Below are 14,036 nucleotides of genomic sequence, written 5' to 3'. Positions count from 1 at the left end.
TGCGTGCCTTAGACGTAGCGGAAGCCTCTGTCAAAGTTGGCACTGATTATGTTTCTTTGTTTTTCCTAATATATTTATATACACTGTAATCAGGAAGACTTAATGAACTATAAATTTGGCAGAATGGGTAAATAAACACGCAGTGTAATGATATTACACGTAATCGTTGGATGTGTTATTTGAGTGCAAAGTCTTCACGAACAGTATATAACAGTCCCTCCTGGATTCCGTGGCAATTTTTTAAGAATTCCGCGGCAAATTTAAGCGAATTCTGCACTCCATTTTTCTATATTCTGCAAAACATTCTGTGGTTAAAATATTCAGATAAAACAACAAAAACATTATACAGACCTTCATGGTTTAATTCTCAAACACAGATATAAAGTTCAGTCGACAGTGCACATCACATCGTGAGTGAGTTTGATAAAGCATTCACACCTTTTTCTTTGTTTGAGAATTAAAAACTCGCTGAAAGGTATTTCTTTCCTCCCGTAACTTTGATGCAGACATCTCCCGGTTTCATGCAAACAACTTTATACCTAAAAGAAATTTTAAATAATTTCAATTTTCAAAATGAACGATTTTGAGAATGTAACGCCAGTGTCAAATTCATCTAATATTATTTGAAAGATGCCTAAAACTTGCTTTATTTATAAAGTATCTTTAATCATGATTATTATGAAAATGTTGCACAACAAATATGTCAGTCCTTTTTATGTATAACTAATCTTACTTTGGACACTAACCCTACTTTTCGTTTCGGCTGACCCTCAGTTTTCACTCATTTTTTAAAATAAGCAAATTCCGCGGCAGAAAAGTGGCAAATTCTTCACGAAAATGCATTTTCCGCGGACCAGACATTTTTCTGCCTGGCAAGGTAAATTCCGCGATTTTGTCTGCAACCGAGGAATCGCGGAATCCAGGAGGGACTGATGTAATAAGTTATGCCATGCATCCTAGATACTTAGGAGGGAATCAGGAACTGATGTCTGTTCCACACAATTAACATTTTGCTGACAACCAAGATGACTGGTATGATGAAGACGAAAAGACAACCAACACTCAGTTTTTTTCGGTCAATCTATGCGATATACGCCTTAAGCTGAGAGGGTCATACATTACCCTACTTGGACTTAGTGAGTGAGTTTAATGTTACTCCGCTTTTAGCAATATACCAGCAATGTCATGGCAGTAGATACGAGAACTTGGCTTCACACATTGTGCCAAAATGGGGAATCGAACCCGGGTCTTCGACGTGACGAGCGAACGCCTTAACCGCTAGGCTACTCCACCGCCCTAACTAAGAGGTCAATCTTTCACAACACAACACATTAAATATAGCATCATGCAGCTAAATATAACGTCCTCCTGAAAAAGTCTTCCGATCCAATTTGAAGAATATGAAGCCAATATTGGAAGTTAAATCTCTCCATTTCCTCGCTTCGTTTCAATTTTATTTTGTTTTTTTCTGTCACAACGTGGCTGTTCATCAAACATTTATTGGCTGTTGAGTAACAGTTATTGAGGGAACGTGTACAGCATTATGTGAAACCTAAAAACATGGCCTATGGCGTCGGCTTAACGGTTTCTGTGACGGTATGTCATCTGGGAAGCCCTTCCTCGGGATAGTTAGCCACTGTCCATTGCACTATAGCCAGATATACAATTATGGTTTAGATCGGTGTTATTACTGGTTACAATTCGCAGCAAAAAGTTGCGTCCCTTTTACGTGACAGAATCTTGACTTCCTGAGTTCGAACCCAAATTTGGCACTGATGATGTTTCTTGGTTTACCTTATCTTATATATTGTAATCAACAAGACGTCATGAATTCTACATTTTGCAGAATTAGTAAATAAACATGCTTGTGTGTTGATATACCTTCAAAGGGATTGACATAATGTAAAATAAGCACCCATTGTTTGCAAAGGCAGAAATTTTGTCATTTTAATTTTAATAAATTTGCCAACACCCAGCAGTTGATGCAAATCCTGTTGGTGGCTTTGCGGATAACAACTCTACTTTAAGTAGCATCGTCCGTAATAGAGTGATCTAACTTCGGTTGCAGTTGCTATTGCCCTCATTTATGTTATGTTGGAAATATGCTTAGAATAACAAGTATGCCAGTATAAGTTGCCTGATGGGAAATAATTGGGACAAAAAATCAACTATCATTATATCGTTTAGTACTTTTCAGTTTAAAAACAAAACCATTTTTCATATTATCTTTTCCTTTCAACTGATGTATGCGCTTTTGGAAAACAGGCGTTTTTGTTTCCTTCAAACGTGTTAGCTTCTTTTGAAAAATTAACATTAGTAATATTTTCTTTAATTGTAAATGCAAATGATTATGATATCCCTAAATTAGTTTACTACATGAACTTTCTCTAAATATGGATTGGTCTTTCCAATTATTTTAGCCTAACACCTTTCGACAGCATCAAATGTTAGTTTTGAAATAGGTTGGCGCTTCTTTATTCTGGGTATATATGTTTATGGTTATTTACGAGGTTTACACACCGTTTGTGATATTCTAGTTATTTCACTACCTTTTAATATAAAAACCGCATGTGTGTCTATCCGTGCATAACGTTTCTTGTCACGATGTGGCTGAAATACAGCCACTGTAACTTTAAATAACTACTCATCTTAACTTATTCACTCTCTTCTTCACTCTCTTATCAATCTATTGAAACTTTCCACAGCTCGCGGACTTCATCAAAAGTTCTCTTTGAACATCTGCATTACATAGGGCCTCAATCATCAAGAGGACACTATTAGCCTCTGTGATTTTTAGCCAAGTGTTTGATATGTTAATCCTGAAATATGCTATTCTAGGACCCGATGCATTTTCGCGTTCCAGTCAAATCCTTTTCAACGACACAACTTTTCGGCGGTATATTTTTTCACTACGGACGTTAAACGTAGGCACCAGATGGAATACACTTGTCATTTCTGGTACCTCGATATATTGGTACATAGGTATAATCGTAACTCCATATATTAGGGCATATATTCCTTTGTTACCCCAAAGGCCCAAGCATGAACTAGTTTTCCTGAATATTCTCCGGACAATCCACACCTGTGAAAAGTGACATAAAACACTGCATGCTGACAATTACATTTTTCAAGGTAGACACAGATCGATTGTCATCCCTGTCACAGACCTGTTGTTGTTTGCTGTGACAGTCGACTCCAATAATCAATATCTGTTAAATCAGAAATTACATCTCTAGAGCAACAAAGTCGTTCCACAGGAAATTGGACCTAGATAATTGAACTGTGTTTTCAGTTTATTGGGTTTCTGGAAACCATAGAATTTAGGACTATTTGTAATCAAGGTTTAGTTTTGTGGTGGTTGTTAAACATGAAGCAGGAAATTGGCCTAACATATTGAGCTTTCATTCGTAAATATGTGTTGTGATTTGAGTAACGTGTTTTTTGTGTTTCGGACAAGAAAAACGATCAGCTCCAGGATCATTCTGTTGACTGTTGCAAGACGTTAAAACAAAACACATGCGGAATACGTTTTCTTGTAGCGGATGTTGTGATCTTATTGTATCGCACATTCTTTTACCTTTTCTCTTCTCTCTTTCCCTTTTCCATCTTTACATCCTTCGTACCTTCCTTCTTTCTTTTCATCCATCATCCTTCCTCCGCGTTTTCATTCATCATTTATTATTTCCATTGTCCCTTTCTTCGATCTCTCCATTCATTACCCCTTCCTTCCGTCTTTCCCTCGATCACACATTCCTTCTTTCAATCCACCATTCATTCATTCTGTTCTCGCATCCATTTTTCCTTCCCTACATCCAACCATCATCCTCTCCTATGATCTTTCCATTATCACCTTTCCTTTCGTCATTCCCCTACCTCACACCTCCTTCTAGCCATCATATCACACATCCTCCCTTCATTCCTCTTTTCCATCCCTCCTTCCGGTTCCTTCCTTCAGTCCAGCACCATCTCTCCTCCCATGTTCGTGACTGTCATTCTTTCCTTCCAACTCGTTCCGTACACTTCTCATCCACCCATCTTTCCTGACATGCATCCCTCACCCAATCATTTCACGATCTTACCGCCTATCTTGTTGGCGTGTCTTTGTATTACATCGGTCTTTTTTATCCTAACCATATGGTATAAAAGTTCATCTTAAATTTAGAAATTAAGCACAAAAGGTGAACGCAGAATGTCAAATTCATGAATCGATTTCGGAGATGTTTTGCTACAATGAGTCATCATTAACTCAAAAATAGTTCTGGTAACCCAGAGGGACAACGTACTCTCCTCCTAGGAAGCGTTCTTCCTGAGGGTAAATTTAGGGCCTTTCCTCTCGGGGTATAATGCACCCACTGTGTACATTGCAGTGCACCTTTAGCCATCTGATGTACCCTTCATCTTAAGGCGTGCCCTTCGCCAAACGGCCAGACGATTCATGGCACACTGCAAAACAAAAGATACCTCAGGCTGTACATGTATTATTATGAGTTGTCAACTGGTCACGAAGGGAACATGGGTCGGTGTACCCTCGATGTTTGTGTATTATTTTGAGCAATGAAACATCAAGGGTACATTAACTCCCGAGACACCAGTGAACAACGTATTTATCTCACCGAACTCCCCAAAATTTATTTTGAATCGCTTGAAGCACAGGTACAAAACTTTCTGTAGCCATCGATAGATTTTGCAAACAAGAAAAACACATGTAGAGTAATCTCCCTTCCATCGATTTGCATTCGCAAAACATCGGCAATTTCCCTACATTATACGCGATTCAATGTTATTCGAGTACCAAATGAGATCGACATTCCCAGCGGGGTACATAGAAATGTTATTTGTTTTTAAGCAGGGTATATTGACAATATAAGAAGAGAGCTCTGCCAATCTATGTGTGAGGTAGAACTCTAGCTCTTATGCCTGTTGACACTTATGATCTGGGCATTCTCAAGGGTTCTCTCGATCAGAATAACAGATCACTTCTACGTGTTGTGTCCGACTCTAAACAACGGCCTTTAATTTCGAGCATTGCGGTTTTCAAAGACGTTAGCATCGTCGAATCTTGCATCCCTGATTATGTCAAAGTCTCTACAATACGGGAAGATTTCAACTTGATTTCTTTCAGATCTCTTGAAACTGTGCCTAATATTCTCCAAAAGCAAGTCCTGTCTTGTATTGGCCGCCTAGTTAGGCCTCTGATTTCCATGTAGAAATGATTAAGCATTTCGGTTGAAGACACTCATCGAAGCCAAGGTGCTCGTGATGATGATCACTTGATTGTCTTGTCCAGACTCGTTGTTTACATACTACCGTTAAATTGATCGAATATTGCTGCATTAGGTATGAACCAACAAAGAAACAAACAAACATTTTGTTTTTATTTGATCACTCAGGCTCCAGGTATCGAGGCTCAGCAATAACTTGTGACTCATTAACCCTAAAGACACAATCCATCTCGCACAGACAGAAACGTAACAGTAATCGGTTATCACGACAGGAAACCCGTTTGAAGTTCAAAGATAGATATCACCTTTGCATGTGAACAAGGTATTAAAGCTCAACCGGTCATCAGCAGTGGTCACATCTGAGGCCGTATCAAAGGCTTTGTTAATCTATGGATCGCCGTCTTGCCACACTCCATCATAAACTAGATAAAGCTGCCCTTTAGCGGACCTTCTCCAAATCAGCATAACAATTGGTGTCTCTAAGTGGTCAATAAATTAGGTTTAGTCCAGGAAATGTCATCTTTCGGCTGACCATTAATAAATCCGAATGCTAAAATAGGACAGCTCCAGGGGGGATAGTTGAAATCCGGTATAATCAGGAGTTTTTCATGATTGTCTTCTATAACTAATTAAATGATAAAGGTTAAATGATTAAAGACGCCTTCCGCTTCTGATAACACACTCAAAGCGGTTCACTCATCGTTAGACGGTATATATTTAATCTATTAGTGACCATCGTTTAAGGAGTTGAGAGGGTTTCTTCAAAAGTGTCGTAATTCATTGTGTAGGATAACGTGCTTGATCTCTTTGAACGCCTTTCCAATCGCATTCGATTGAGTGAGTGTGCGAGTTAGTTTTCAATATTGCAGCAATTCCATCAATGGACACCAGAAATGGGCTTCACACATTGTAACCTCGTTGGGAATCGAACTCCGGTCTCTTAGCATGACGAGCAAGTGCTTTAACCACTGGGCCTCCTTACCGCCCCTTCGCTTAATGATGACCTAGTTCGCCAAAGAGACAAAGTATAAGATCAGCATTACTGTTCGCGATACACTGACATGACCTAAAATGGACGATAAATTGACGTACACAATGACTCACTGACTCACGATAAATATTGATGCCAAAGGTGACAAAAGATGGACCCGGGTATGTTTAATTTAGGCCAGACACATCGTTATAAATCACATCGTTATCTCTGTCTACATCCGGGTTCTGTGAGGTCTTCTCGTTGGTGTCCCATTACATTGCTTGCATGAATATTTCATGTAATCAAATTGGATTTTACGGAATGAGATATTCGATGCAGCCTTATCGCTTTTGATTCTGAATACCAGATTCAAGACACGTGAAAGCAAATGCTACCCCAGATACCTGTCATGTTTTAGGACACCAATACGTGAAACCTGTCTCATAAACCGCTCTTGTTTGGAATGGTCCTAGGGAACCATTTTCAATTGTTGGATCTGCTGATTTCATACGAGGAGAGACCCAAGAGTAGTAGGCCTCCCATAGTTCCAGTCTCACGATCCCCGTCCACTTTTTATCTTGGTACCTGAAAAAACCCGCACAATTTGCAATAATCCCAGTCTGTTTCTAAATCGGGCACTCTAAGTCCTTGACTGGTGATTATGACGGGAAGTCCTTTAATAACTATACTGAACATATTTATATGGCATAATTTGAGCTCATACCATTATTCAAACGACAGATCGGTTTTCATTTTCAACAACCTTGTTGGAAATATTGCATCACAATGTGTTTCGATTACTAATAATATCTCGTTAACCACATTCGCCACATATGTGAAATTTTGGGAATGACTTTGCTGAAGATTCCTTCAAAATAGACTGGGAGCCTTCCAAACATTGGACATCGAGAATTCAGTTCAGCCGACAACTTTTGATTCGCGTCACGTCGATCATCCGAAAATTTTGTTTGTTTCTTTGTTTGTTTGTTTGTGTGCCTGTTCTACGCCGTATTCAGCTCTATTCATTTTTACATTTTAAAAGTTGGATACCATATGTAATTGTGTGTTTAATTTTATGCATCAAACAAGAATACATTGTTACTCTGCTTACAATCTGTCCCTCCCCCGCCCCCCTCTCCCTCAACTACCCGCGTTTTAAATAACAAGGACGGTGGGGTAGCTTAGTGACCTGAAGCGTTCGCTCGTCACGACGATGGCTCGCGTTCGATTCCCCACATGGGTACAACGTTTGAAGCCCATTCCTTGTGTCAAACACCGTGATAATGCTGAAATATTTGTTACAAGTGGTGTAAAGCGCAAAGCACGTACTCACTCCCTAATTCAAACCAATAGCCACCCTCACTTTTCCACGAATACTACAGGAACATATATATCTCCCTACCCCAGCCCAGTCGAACAACCTCATCCCACGAAAATCTGCCTGTGCAGGTGAACACGCCAACCATTCCATATAGTACATCCAGTTAGCGTTTGATTTGCGCAATCTATTTCTGAAAACATCAATTCTGCAGAAAAAACACAATTCTGTCCACTCAGCCGATTCTGTCAGAAACTGATTGGTAGATGCCAGCAGTCACTCGTTAAACAAACACATAATCCCTTGTGCACGATATACGTATTGACTCGTCAAATCTTCACAGGCAATGGAGTCGGATTAGCATGACTTGCGCAATACTTGATGACATCATGTCTGACATGCCGAGACTTGGAGATGGGTAGTGCTTAAAACATTCACTGCGAATCGTATACTACTCACGCTTTGCTTAGGATCACAAAACACAACTTTTGTTAAATGTAGATTAATAATTGGAAACTGTATCCATTTAAAACCGATCACATAATAATATGGTAACCCCTCTTTAGGCAAACAGTCACTTTAATCAAACATTAAGCACCTGATACATCAGTATCTATAGGAATGGTGTTCATGGCACCAATCAACCATTTGGCATGTTGGCACGTCAGGAAAAATAAGAAAAAACACCGCATGTCAGTGGTATGGGATCCACAAGATGCAGTGACATACTGAATCCTAAGATCCATGCTTTCTATAAGCTTAGGTATTTAAACCAAATGTCACCCTACATAATAGCTTTCTGTTGTCCCCATGTTTGATCCTTAGCAAAGTGTGAGTATGAAACATTTCTGTGTGAGTAAAGCTGACTTATTAATCTGTACGGCTGGTAGTACCTTAACCAAGCTGGACTAGATAATCCAGTGACAGAGATCATGAACATCGATCTACGGAACTGGGATCCACACATCTACCAACGCTAGTCACGTCTAACGATAAGCATGGATGGGTTCTTGGAGACCAGTTCGAATCCTGGTTTTAACGTGATACGCTTCGAGTGAAGTAATGTGGCCCAGTATGCAACATTGTTTTTGAGTCCGCTTGTTTCCCAGAGTTCTGCACTACAACCGGGTGGATCTTTGTGGATTGATCTGAAATTCGTAAGATACGTCCATTTGAATCGGGTGGTCAGTCGTGCTCGGTTGACACATGGCATCGTATCCCAGCTGTGTACATCGATGCTCATGCTGTTCATCACTGGGTTGTCTGGTCCAGACTCAATTATGTACACCCTTGTTATATGTATTGCTCAGGGAGGAGTTAAAAAAATGAAACACTTAGTCACACCGAAAGCTAACTGGCGATTTACTTAGGAAGGAGATTTTTTCTGACGTTGTCTAGATAATGTATACACATGAAGATGGCCCGGCAACGGTAGAGAGGTCCGTTGACAATTCCATCGTGAATGCATTTAACTGGTTGTTTTCATTCATTCCTACATTGTGAAACGGTGCATAACCGCACAGTCACTTGCATAAACCTAACTGAAAGTCTCCTCGCTATTGTCTTCTGTTGTCTGTCATTTGGGGGTATATATGGACCCGATTATATTATCCGATGTGCTTTCATATATGTATATAAATAGAGAGAGACACTATTGATTTTCCTAATGGGTTGTTACAGTCTAACACGCCCATATTGAACGGACCACAAAGCAGGTTACTCGGTTGTAGACATAAATAAATAAATAAACCAGAAAATTACACTCATTGACTCACTCACTCACGCATAGCTTTTTACCAACCCATACGCTGCCTCATTCACTCGTTTCCTTTGTCACGCTTTGCTTTTTCTCTTTCATGATCTCATTGAATTTCCCTATCGTTCAAACATTGCCACTCATTCCTTCATGACATCTTTCACTTATACATTCTCCTTGCATCGTTCACTCATTCAGCCTCATTGCCTCTCACTCTCCGCTGCCTCATTCACTCTGTCTCTCAGTCTTTTTTGTCTTTTTTCTTTTGTTGCTTCTCTCACGCCCGCCAAGATCCGGGTTAAAATTGGTCTTCAGTAATCCATTTTTGTCGTAAGAAGCGACTAACGAGATAGGGTGGTTAGGCTCGTAGACGTACCTGAAACATGTCATTATACCACCATATGCTTAGATAGATGCTCATGCTGTTGATCACTTGATTGTTTGATCCACCTTCGATTATTCACAGACCGACGCCATATAACTGGCATAAAACTTAACTCGCCCACTAACCCGCCATCACTATCATGGCGACTTTCTCGCATCCCCGTTGCTCCTTTTGCCCATTCACTATCACTCCCTCACTAACTCATTTTCTCTTGCTCAGACAATACCTATCAATCATTTTTATTTACCTTGTCACTCTGACTCACTCACTCTATCACTCACGCAATGTTTACTTCTCTCATTTTTGCTTATCACTCAATGTCTCTCTCACTCATTATTTTGTTATGGCGTCCGTCACCCATACATTGTGGCATTACCTAATTCATTTTTAATATGTAATTACCTCAATATTATCCCGAAAATCAGCCTGATGTCATAATATTCTAGAACGCTTATCGAACAAGAACAAATACAGCAACTATATTTATAATAAAAACAATAACATCAGCAGCAATAGCAACAGTAGCAAAAAATAGTTGTTTATGTTCCCACATATTGATCAGATAAATCAGAACCCCACACGCCTCATATCACATCATGCCTAGACCTATCCAGTGTTTAACCTTACCCCAACACCACTACAGGCGACGGCCGTGTACTCCGTCGCTTCCTATAATCAATCTCCAACGCCAAAAGAGCGCAGTTAGCGCTACTTATTTCCGAGACTGAAGTGATGTGCTGTCGCAACACAACATTCGTGGGAGCCATGTTATAGAGGAAGCACATCGTCTACACGTGTTTAGAAAGGATGTGCTCAATTCTGGGGCAGGTTTCTACATCTTGACAGCGATTGTCAAACGGGTTATTACAACTAACGACTGATCTGCTGTAGGTTACGATGGAACCAATGATGACGAGTTCTTGAACATTGTCAGTGTAGGGTATTCTTGAGGTATTGAGAGGTGCTCACGAACAAAGGTAAGCTTCTGTGAAATTACTTCCTTGTCTACTTCACATGATGCCTTAATTGATCATGGCTTCTGTACTATCATCACATTATGACTTGTTATGACGGCACGATGATTGTGTAAATAATGCAAATGTTTTGATGGTAGATAAACAATTGATGTAAAGGCACAGGAACATAGCGCCACGTATGCACGTAAAATGTGCTTTCATTTTATGTCTGTTTGAGATTACAAAACTATTATTATCATACTAAAGAAATACTGTAAAACGGTGTTGTATAAGACAAGGAATTGGTTCGGTAACCGAAGATAAATATTGGACGTTTTGCAATTTGATGAAGGGATATACCATGATCTAGAAGCATATGTTTACATGAGAATGTCATTTTAAATGTCGTCATTCTGTAGAATATCTCAACTAATGCATTTCGTTAGAATTACCTCAGCATTATATCGTTTGTATATATTGTATTATGTCGTTTGTATATATTGTATTATGTCGTTCGAATGTATTGTATTATACTACATGTATATGTTTATCTATATAATGAACGAAATCAGATTTTAAAAAATAATATGTGTTATTTTCACGTCCTACCGAGCGAGACCAGACACCAGATACGTGCTTAGTATACGATGATGTGTTTATACTAAGTTTTCAGTGTCAATGTTCGAACTGCTCTTTTGCGTTAATTCGTTCAACGTTATTTATATATTTGTTTTATTCCTTTACGAACAAACTGGTTTGCATTTCTGAACGGACAAACAATGAGATTGCGTATAGAAATTGAGAGATTTCTGTAAATGAAGACCAACTGAAAAGATTAAACCCTTGTTTTTGTATGTCGTAACAAAACAGGGACAACTTTATGCACACTAAGGTGTTAGTCGACAAAAGCTTACCAGCAGCAAGGGTTTCTTTCTGAAGATAAAGAAAAAAGCCTTGGGTATACGTAAACACAAAGTATTGACTGTGGACATTTCATTGTTTACAAGAAGAAAGATTCTCTGACAACGTGTACAGTATATCAATTCATCCATAGAGCACACCTCGGTGAGTGTGTCATGCTTCCGATGTTGCATTGTGTATGTGCACAGGACAATATTTTCCAGTAAAAACAATTATAGCACACTGCACCACGGACAACGACAGCTGTGGATGTTGGAGGACAAGATGGCACTGTCTACAACAATTCATTGCCATTGGCGAAGTTCCCGAAATACATCTACTAAATTAATAAAATTTAGATATTTATTCCCCAGAGTAGGACAGTGAATATAATGCAGAGACTTGCTGAATATCATGATGAACATACATTATGGTACATCTGTTTCATTCAGAAAATACAGATATTTATTCCGTTAGATTAAAGAGAAATTGTCACGTGAGAATAATATTCTGTTAAAATATGACGGTAAACATATGTATTTCGAATTTTGTAAGATGAATAAGATGTAATGAGATTACATTTGTGTTCATTCTTATTGTTTTGTTTACTCTGTCCAAATATGGAGGAACCTGGATATGTCCACTGTTTTGCATGAAGCACATTTGTCTCATAAAATTTCATTTTACGGGACATGTTTACATAAAAGTTTAACAGAAAAACTAGCTTTGAGTTAGACATGCAAACACCTTTGTATTTGTATCAAAAGGTTGGGCTGGATTCCTCGTTTAAAACGTGAAGTGACATTCAGAATCTGTTGATGGCATTGTGCAATGGTTTCGTTCCTCATAATGTTGCTGAGACATTTCCGATGTGACGTTAATGTTAACTGATTGGCACAAAACTTTTCACAATGCAACTATTTGCCCCATTGTCTCAAAACCATACATCATCATCATCATCGTCATCATCATCTTTCTTGTCATCTAAAAAACGGGAACGGTTGGAATACTGCAAGTTAAGACGGCAGTATACCGGGAACATTATCCCGCAGAACTTGACATTAAAACCCACGATCCTGTGAGCCCAAAGGGACGCAATTGGGCATCACAGTATTTCTCCCAAAGGAAGGGATAAATGTCATTATATATAATGAGGAGAAAGGTGTGTCTGAATTCTGCACTATGGAGGTGTTGTTGTCAGGGGGAATATTTACTGCTGTGGAGTGTGTCGCACAGACATTAAACACATGGCACAGAATGTCACCAGATTTACGTCTCGGAAACGCCTCCAACATGGTGGCTCTCATTAGGTCCTTGCAACTTTTCATTACTGGAAGAGAAACAATGACATTTCTCATGTACATATCCTTTTTAACCATTTGGCTTGCAAGCGTGACATTCCAAGGCGCCAATTTTCCAACTGCACAAAAACAGGAAGTACAGAACTGCTTAACTTGTAATTGGTTCTCATGGTGGAGTGGGTGAGGAGTATTCTCAGGCCCGCGCGCGCGCGTGTGTGTGCGTGTGCGTGTGTGCGTGTGTGCGTGTGTGTGTGTGTGGTATACACGTGTGTTTTATGTGTATGGCGTGGTATGGTGTGGCTCAGTATGTGTCAGTTGTGTGTGCGTGTGTGTGTGTGTGTGTGTGTGTGTGTGTGGTGTGGTGTGAGTTTCTGGTTGCTGTGCGGCGCGGTATGTATCAGTTATGCGTGTGTGTGTTGAATTATTTGCATAGTTTTGCGTTCCGCGCTGAGTACGTTTATAGCGCAGGTGTGTGTGTCATGCCGTTTGTGTTTGATACGCGTGCAGGTTCTGATATGTTGTACGTTCATAAGGTACGTGTGTTATGTGTTTAAAGGCGTGTATGGGCGCGTGTACGTGCATGTGAGAGAATGTAGTGGGCCGTTTGTGTCTTCGTCTACCAATTCTCTATCACTGCTTGTACTCTTCAGAACTATTGCTCTTTTTATAGTTTAAGCCCCAAGTATACCTACTAGGTTTAATGGTTTGAATGATGCATGCTGGGAAATAGCTTCATGCTCACATCCAGCCTTCATGTCGTATACCATGCTATCAGGTTTCATCTCCATGGCGTCATGGTTAGATTGTCCTCTGAATGAGATGGAGAGCGATCGTTCGATCCCCACCCACTGCAAACATTAAAAGAACGTTCCTCTTAACACATTGCTTAGTGGGGGCGGCCATTGTCCTAGTGGTTAAGGTGTTTGCTTGTCAAACCGAATCCCCGGGTTCGAGTCTCATATGGGCACAATGTGCAAAGCTCATTTCTGCTTTCCCCCAACCGAGGCGTCCTAGATATATTGCTAAAAAGCGGCGTAAAACTAAACTCGTCGACAACGACGGCATAACACAAGAGAGATCATTAAAGGGATAAAATCGATCGGTCGGGTTATTATACTTTGTCTTAATGGAATATCAAAGTCAAAATGGGGCATGGTGTCTCATTGAGAAAGACGCTACAAAAGCGGTACAGGGAGATTCAGACCTACAAACCTCCTGACCGACT

General features: G+C 39.8%; 1 protein-coding gene across 2 annotated transcripts in view; it reads left to right on the top strand.

Annotated features, from left to right (window-relative positions):
* LOC137256326 (PDF receptor-like) overlaps positions 1-14,036 on the top strand; it is a 114,593-nt gene that overhangs the window by 19,392 nt on the left and 81,165 nt on the right. Inside the window, exon 1 of one of the 2 annotated variants that reach the window (XM_067794090.1) lies at positions 10,570-10,631. The exons of the other annotated variant lie outside the window; for it this stretch is intronic. The gene's annotated coding sequence lies outside the window, so the exon portion shown is untranslated. Of the gene's footprint in view, positions 1-10,569; positions 10,632-14,036 lie in introns of those variants that run through there. 2 annotated transcript variants of the gene reach the window in all.

This window comes from Haliotis asinina, chromosome 11, assembly GCF_037392515.1.
Source record: "Haliotis asinina isolate JCU_RB_2024 chromosome 11, JCU_Hal_asi_v2, whole genome shotgun sequence".
In the NCBI taxonomy this organism is placed as follows: Eukaryota; Metazoa; Mollusca; class Gastropoda; order Lepetellida; family Haliotidae; genus Haliotis; species Haliotis asinina.
This window is presented reverse-complemented; position numbering and strand designations above follow the sequence as displayed.